The sequence below is a fragment of the Nicotiana tabacum genome, chromosome 8 (genome assembly GCF_000715075.1).
Source record: "Nicotiana tabacum cultivar K326 chromosome 8, ASM71507v2, whole genome shotgun sequence".
Lineage (NCBI taxonomy): Eukaryota > Viridiplantae > Streptophyta > Magnoliopsida > Solanales > Solanaceae > Nicotiana > Nicotiana tabacum.
The window spans coordinates 32,456,639-32,465,190 of record NC_134087.1 but is presented as its reverse complement, the minus strand read 5'-3'; the positions used below and the strand labels follow the sequence as shown (position 1 = coordinate 32,465,190).

At 37.5% G+C, this 8,552-nt stretch overlaps 1 long non-coding RNA gene across 1 annotated transcript; it reads left to right on the top strand.

Moving 5' to 3' along the window:
- The first annotated feature begins 856 nt into the window (after positions 1–856).
- On the top strand, positions 857–2,733 carry LOC142163553 (uncharacterized). The gene is made up of 3 exons (XR_012694500.1): positions 857–1,050; positions 1,383–1,449; positions 2,474–2,733. It is a non-coding gene; the product is annotated as an uncharacterized LOC142163553 (long non-coding RNA).
- The last annotated feature ends 5,819 nt before the right edge of the window (positions 2,734–8,552 follow it).

Here is an 8,552-nt window from a genome sequence, read left to right as displayed (position 1 = left end):
TTTTTTGGTAAACGGACCCGGACCCGTAATTTTTCGGTCTTGAAAGGTCCATATAAAAATATGGGAGTTGAACGTGTTTCCGGAATCGAATTCCGAGGTCCCAGGCCCGAGAAATGAATTTTTTCGTGAAATTATTTTCTGAAAATGTTTAAGGAAAATGAAAATGAAATTTGATCAGAAAGTAATGGTATCGGGCTCGTATTTTGGTTCCGATGCCCGGTACAGGTCATATATGTTGGTTAAGAGCTTCCTGTAAAGTTTGGTTACAAACGGACGTTGTTTGACGGGTTTCGGCCTTAAATTGGAAAATTTGAAAGTTTATGAAATTTGAAAGAATTCTTGGATTTAAGGCTCAAATCATTGATTTTGATGTTATTTTGGCGATTTGATCGCTCGAGCAAGTTTGTGTGATGTTTTAGAGTCAGTGTTCATATTTGGTTTGGAGCCCCGAGGGCTCGGGAGTGTTTCGGAGGTGTCTCGGAGTGATTTCAGACTTAGGAAAAATTGCAGAAAATTGCAGAAATTCTGCTGCGAGTAGTCCAGTTTGGAAGCTCATATCTTGTAATCTATAAGAAATCAGAAAAAGTGCAAAACACAAAAGTTGTAGCCCATACATTCTTGTTTTCGGAAAGTTAAACCATTCGCGATTTGGATATCATCTCAGAAAGTTACGATGGATCGAAAAGGGCTGCTGGAGCAATTTCGGCAGAATTTACGATGCACTTTAGAAGCTCATATCTCGGGATATATAAAGAGTTATGTGGTGTACAACCTATCAAATTAAATATCTTTGAGTCTAGTTTTTAAATCTTCAAACCGTTTGTCATTTGGATATTTATACAAGACGTTATGGGTGTTTAAACAGAAGGTGTCCGACAAGGAACAATTTTAATAGGATGTACAACTTGTATAGCACAAGTGCAAGGTACAACTCGACGAAGCACAGGCAGATTCTTTTATACACGGATTTAGCTCACTTTTCTTCATTTCTTCAAAGTATGGACGATTTTTGGGGAGCTTCAAGAGGGGATTTTCATCATCAATGCGAAGGTAAGTTATCCCCACCTATTTTGAGTTAAGTACATCAATTATGTATGGATTTGAGCATGAAAATTGTAGAAAAATTAAGGATTTAGGCATAGGGATTTGAAAATAAGATTTGGTGATTTGAGGGGTCAAATGAACTCCGATTTTGGTAAATTTTATATGTACGAACTCGTGGCGAGACGAGAAATCCGGTGATGTGACTTTCGTAATTTTTCGAGAAGTGGGCCCGGGGCTTGGGTTTTGCTAATTTCGGGATTTTCGATATTTTTCGAGTCTTTTTGATTGGGTTATATTCCCTTAGCCTATTGTGACGTATTCGTTGTGGTTTTGACTAGATTCGACGCGCGAAGAGGTCGATTCAAGAGGAAAGGGCATTGTGGACTAGTCTACGGCCGGTTAGAGGTGAGTAATAGATGTAAATGTTGTTCTGAGGGTTTGAAACCCCGGACTTTCACATCGTAACGCTATATTGAGGCGTGACACGCACTCCATGGCGAGTGCGGGGTCGGATACTATTGGGGATTGTGACTTGGTCCATCCCGTGTGATGTTTATACTATACTGGTGATTGATACACATACTTCATTGATATTACGGGGCTTGATGCTATGTTTGGGGCCTTGTGCCGATTTGTAAAATCCTTCGAGGATTGATATTACTGCTTAGCATGATTTGCATATCATTTAATTTCAGTCTAAGGTTTTAAATGTTGTTTTGCAAACTCAGCCATAATTCTAAGTGTTGAAAACTTAAATGATATTTTTAAATGTATTCCGGGCTGGGAACTTCTGTTTTGTAAATGCCCAAGGGGCTTATTATATTATTTTCTGGACTGATTATAAAGTGACTTGAAACAGTGGTAACAATGACACTGTGTGATATACTTGAAATAGTGGTAACAATGACACTGTGTGATATACTTGAAATAGTGGTAACAATGACACTGTGTGATATACTTGAAACAGTGGTAACAATGACACTGTGTGATATACTTGAAATAGTGGTAACAATGACACTGGATGATATACTTGAACAGTGGCAACAATGGCACTGTATGATATAAATTGGTCAGGTAACAATGGCTGACCGGTCAGGTAACAATGACTGACCAAGATATTGCGCTTAGGTTGTAGGAGCCCCTCCGGAGTCTGTACAGACCCCCAGTGAGCGCCGTCGACGATAAATAAATATGGATGGCTCGGGCTGCACGCCGCAGTGGGTACTGGAATGTACCATCATATGCATTGCATTGCATTCATGGATTTCTATTTATATTGTTGTTTAGCTGCTCAGTTTCATATGTTGCTGTATATTTGGATTTTAGCTTACTTTGTGTATTTACTGGATTTTCTTATCTTCGGACTGTAGTTACTTTTATTACTCACTGGGTCGGAGTACTCACTTTACTCCCTGCACCTTGTGTGCAGATCCAAGGCAGTCTCAGGCTCAGTAGATCCAGTTGATCAGCAGATCCAGCTTCTGGGAGTATCGAGGTAGCTACACGGCGTTCGCAGCCATTGATCTTCTCCCTCCTATCCTATATCTTTATTTCCGCATTATCAGACTTTGGATATACCATGTATTAGGATGATATTCTGTATTCTAGAGGCTCAAATTCGTGACACCGGGTCCTAGTGAGATTATATTGTGTATTTTGTTAAATTCTTCAGTACTTTAATCTTGCTTAATTGATATTTCTTTCCGCTATTTTTGATAAATTGGGTTAAGTGTTGAATAATGGTCGGGCTTGCCTAGTAGTGTGCTGGGCGCCATCACGATCGGGATTTGGGTCGTGACAGGTATACTGTTCTAGACCTGGCTTACCCAAGCGGACAGCTTGAGCTGAAGTGGGGGCAACGTACCGGGAGCACAAAAATCTACCCGTCCTAGTTACGTGGCCCAACTTCGTTCTATTTGGTATGACTTCTAACAGAAAGGTGGGCCACGCGCACGTGTGTACCATAAATTCAGAAGACTTAGAAAGAAGAAGGGTTTAGTAACATTTTATATATACAATTCATATAATACCAAAATGGTAAAAAGCAACATTTAGCACATTAGGCACAAACATGTAAAAATCAGATAATAAATAAAGCCAAATATAACAATTATTCTAAGCTCGAATTCTTGAACCCTGAACCAGAGATTCTGGGTTCGTTCCCCAGCAGAGTCGCCAGAGCTGTCACACCTCCTTTTTACACCCGGAAGGTATATAAGGGAGTTTTTCCAATTAAAGTGACATTATTCGAAATGGGATTATTTAATTATTTCAGAGTCGCCACCTAGGATAATTTATGGTGTCCCAAGTCACCGGTTAAAATCCCGAATCGAGGAAGTTGACTCTTATTTAATGGTCTACGAACACAGAAATCCGGGTAAGAAATTCTGTTAACCCGAGAGAAGGTGTTAGGCATTCCCGAGTTCCGTGGTTCTAGCACGGTCGCTTAGTGATTTATACTCGGCTAAAATTTCCTAATTACTTATTTTAAAACCTATGTGCATTTACCTTTTACCGCTTTTAATCACTTGATTTGTTTGTAATTAAAGAATTGAGTTACGCGTATGTATACTCTTTTCTTTTAGCGCGTCAAAAAATCATGTCACGCAAACGTGTCCACAATTAATAATACTTGGCTTATTTATATTAAGAAAGGTTTAGTTGAAGTTGCGCGAACGCATCCCTCGAGTTACTTTTTGGAATTAAAATCGCAATTGTGTTACAGGAACGTATACATAATCACAATACTAGTCTAAATTGAGCCTAAAGCAAACTACGATGTTCTTGAATTATTAGTATTCCTAAATTAGATAACCACATGGACAAATCAACCAACGATATTCATGACTAATCAACCATCTATTGCGTTAATCTTCTTTTTCTTATTTTGAATTACAAGCAGCAGTAGTAGTGGTATCAATTAGGTAAGTAATTAAGTATGACTATTTTCCTTTTCTTTTTCTTGAGATCATACAAATATACATCCCCACATATGAATTACTACAATATAATGAACAAGTACGGATCAACATAGTGCAGATGCTTTTGTACCAAAGTCTCAATGTGAAATTAATTAACAAAGGCTACTAAAACAAAATATATGAGATGAATTGTTGGAATTAAATTAAAATCTTATTCTAACACTTTTTTTTATTTAGTGATCTTTCAAAATGGTCTTAACGTGAAAATGGATCATACAGACCCATAATTGGTACTAAAAGCGAAAAGCAAAAGCAAAAAGCAAAAAAAAAAAAACAAAAGGCGAAAAATACTACTAATATTTTAGCCGCTTTTAATATTTCCGGAAAAAATTCAAAGTTATTTAAAACACATCGTAAACCACGCTACATAAAATGCACTCGTGGTTCACGACACATTTTATATAACATTGTTGGAAATTAGAACCGGGCCACATGAAATGTACTCCCGAATTTTAGTAGCCATGATAATTATATAATTAGCGTGCCTAAAGCAAACTACGCACCTTTAAGTTTGCGAGAGCCATGGGTTTTTAGATTTTATTGGGCATAGCACACCTCGATTATTCTAACTAAGTTTCGAAATCATCTCGAAAGAACCGTAAACTATCACGTAATTGTTTATTACGGCACACCTCCTATTGTTTATTACGGCACACCTTCAGCTTACATATTGACATATGTTTTTCTGCGCCCCATTTCCTCACCTTAAATTCCATTATTAATGACCTGAAATTAGTAGCTACCTAGCAAAGCAACAAGAAATCAAGTATAACACACTCTAAGCTAATATGTAAGGGTCCGCTTGATGGGTTTCCATCGAGTTTCTTTCCAACAGTCCAAAGTAGCTATGACAACAAGAAAAAGTATTTTTATGCCAAAACAAGCTAATGACAACTCTTTGCAATGAATCTACAGTACATTAATAATGTCAAAACCATGAGGTTTACACAAAATGAAACTAAACCAATCCGATCACGTTGAAGTTATCAAACTCCAGTTTTCATTTTTTTCAATTTCAAGCCAAACATCATGATAAAGGTTCAGGAGTAGGTACCTGGAGATCAATGAAATAAGAAAAGGAAGAATCAGCAGCGATAGTAGCAGGCAATCAACAACAATTCTTTTTGACCAGTTTCCAGCCCAGAAAAGTGAAATAACAACCCAGAAAAACAGTTTCAATCCAAACAAATGAACCAGAAGACCTTAACCCAACTTGATCTTAAATCATTTCCACTGTCAGCTAACCAGAAATAAGTTCAAGTGTAGGAGAAAATTCAGAAATCCACTATAATACTCAATGAAACAGTAACTCTATTGCAGAGTTCAACTCGGATTCAACAAGAAAAAATAATTCAAACCATTTCAACCCACAATACATCAAAGATGGTTTCAGCCAATTTGAGATTGAAAACCAGAAAACGGAAATCAATCAAACAGTCATTTTCAATTTCCATTCTCTTTAGAGTTATTTCTTTGTATTTCCGAGCACCTTTTTTTTTACTCAGTCCCTATCCCTCTGTATATATCCACTCAGTGTCTATATCTCTCTCCTTTTTGTACTCTATCCGTGTGTGTCCATTTAAAGACTAGGACCAACTCCCTTTTTATTCAAATCTTTTCTCTTTCCAGCTTGTATATTCCCTTACCATGTATATCCCTTAACCTTTTAATCACACACCCCTGTTCTTTTTTATTTCCAGCTCTTAAAAGGGTCCTTAAACAAGTGTAATTTCCACTATCAATACCCTTTTCTATTTTTTAATTCATTCCACTAACCTAGTGCTTTTAATTAATTCATTAATGCAATTTCTACCCTACCACTACTTCTAAAGTTAGGTAAGCAATCTCCTTTTATTGAATAATTCCCAGACTAACCCTTTAGGTTTATAATTATTCAATTAGGATCTCTGAAAGTTATAAACATTTACAGAACTGCTAGGCAACAAAACCAAAGGGCATCAGTTTCTGAAACCTAAATAGGTTTAGCATTGAAACAGAGTCAAAAATAACCCTTCGTATGAACAATCTGAACTGATATTAGCAAGAAACGAACATTGAAGAGCCTATTTGAGATTCGACCTTTGACACATTTAACATAATCATCTTAACAAGGAATCAAAACATCACGGGGATACTAATATGCTGCCTATTAGAATAATATAAACCTAAATTGAAAATTGACAACCTATTGATTCAAAGGCAAATTCATGAACTTAAACAACTATTCACAGAATCTGTAGAACAAACCTACAATCAGAAATCAAAACAAACAGGACCAAATAAATTTAAAAGGAAAATTGAAATTAACAGAAATAAATATGGATAAATAAACTAACCTAAAGCAAAGAAATTGGGTTCGAAGCTAGTCGTAACTTCACTCAGAAAAATTGACCAATCAAAAACACATGTAGAAGAGAAGGAGACGAGGCAGAGGTGAAATAAATTTAAAGAAGAACAGAAAACAATAAAGGGAACTCACCGGCTAAACTTGAAATTACCCTTAATACCCCGATTCACCCGAAACTGATGTTACTCATTTGTTCTTTGTCAAGAACAAATGAGTAACATCGGTTTTGTAGTGAATCGACCTTCTAATCATAGAAAACTAGAGGCTTGACTCGATGCATGTCATCAGGTTCAATGGAAATTGATTTTGAATTTTTAGGGTTAAAACTTGGATTTAAGATTCGACGAGTCTTGGTTAGATTCGACGGAAACTAATGATGGATTTGGTAAGAGGGGCTCGGGGTGGTTCTATGGTGTAAAGATGAGGGTGAACGGAGCCGGTGCCGCCACCCTGAGGCGGTGAGGGTACGGTGGCGGCGTCTCTAGGGATTGGTTAGAGACGAAAGGGGTTGAGGGGTTCTGAAGGGGGCGGGTTTGGTTGGTCACATATATACTGGGGGTGGAATTGGATCTAGACCGTTCGATCAAACAAGATCAACGGCCTGGATCATCTGACTAAATGGAACGACACCGTTTTAGACTCCTTTGAGACCGAATCGGTCTCTGAAAAACGGGTCGGGGTCAGATACGGGCGATGGGGTGTGTTCTAGACCGTTGGATGAACAATTCTTTAACGGCTCGGATTGAGGCGAGTCCAAACGACGTCGTTTGGTTCAGTATAGGGCCGGACCGGTTGGGACGGGTTTTGGGTTGATTTGGGGCGGGTTTGGGTGTATTTGATTTGGGCTTTGGTGGTTAAATTGGGTTTGGCCCAATTTGATTTTCTTCTCTTTTATTAATTCTCTTTCTTCCTAAATTATTTTCAAAATTAAGAACCAAAAATCCTAACTCAAATTATAAAACCAAAATTGACTTAAAATACTAATCCACTTTAAATAATATTTATCACAAGTAATTACATACTAAAAATAAAATAATCACACAGTTTGACATTAAACACTTTAAAAATGCAAAATACTTTATTTTTTTATTCTTTTATATTTGTAAAAATAATTAATTAACTACTCAACTCTAAAATTATAAAATTAAATCCTAAATGCGAATGCAATCTATTTTTTCATTTATTTAAACATATAAACATGCACGAACCCATGCAAGTAATGACAGAAAATACCACGAAAATTCACAAAAGTGCAAACAATAAAACAAATAATTTTTGTTTTGATTTTGTGGGAGTAATTCATGTGAGGCAAAAATCACGTGCTCACAAACATAATATAAACCAGCTTTAGAAATTGTTAAATCCTAATGAGAGTAACGTGTGGGTTGAGAACCCCGTCTTATCTTAGTGTGCCCGAGAGGCCAAGTCTATATTGACTGAGAGGGGTCGAGAAACCCATTGTGAGGGTATTTGATATGCTATGGATCGGACTGCACACCGCAGTAGTATATTATATGGATCGGACTGCATGCCGTAGTAGTATATTATATGGATCGGACTGCACGCCGCAGTAGTATATTATATGGATCGGAAGGAGCCCTCTGGAGTCTGCACACCCCCAGTGAGCGCAATCGACTATTCTTGGATCGGGCTGCACGCCGCAACAGTATATATATATATATATATAGATCGGGCTACGCGCCGCAGCAGTATACTTTAGGGATCGGGCTGCACGCCGCAGCAGTACAAATATGAATTTGGTTATTGTGAGGAGTAAATGAAATGAATACTGGCTTAAAGGACTTTTAACTGACTTCTTCATTCAGTTGCTGTTTTTGATATTCTCACTGTTATAATATAGAACTGCGTAATGTTTTAAGAGTTTTCTTTCTGTCAGTCATTATTTATTGCTTTTACTCACTGAGTTGGAGTACTCACTTTACTCCTTGCATCATATGTGCAGATACAGGTATCCCGGAGGCATAGTTTGAGCTTTCTACTGTTGTTCAGCTTATTCCGGAGTCATCGAGGTAGCGGCATGGCGTCCGCAGAACCCGATTTCTCCCCTTATCCTCTTTATTTTCCGCATTCTAGATAACTCCAGGTATAGGTTGCTACACCGACTTGTATTAGAGGCTCTTGGCTCGTGACACCAGATCGTTGGGATTTATATTGACATT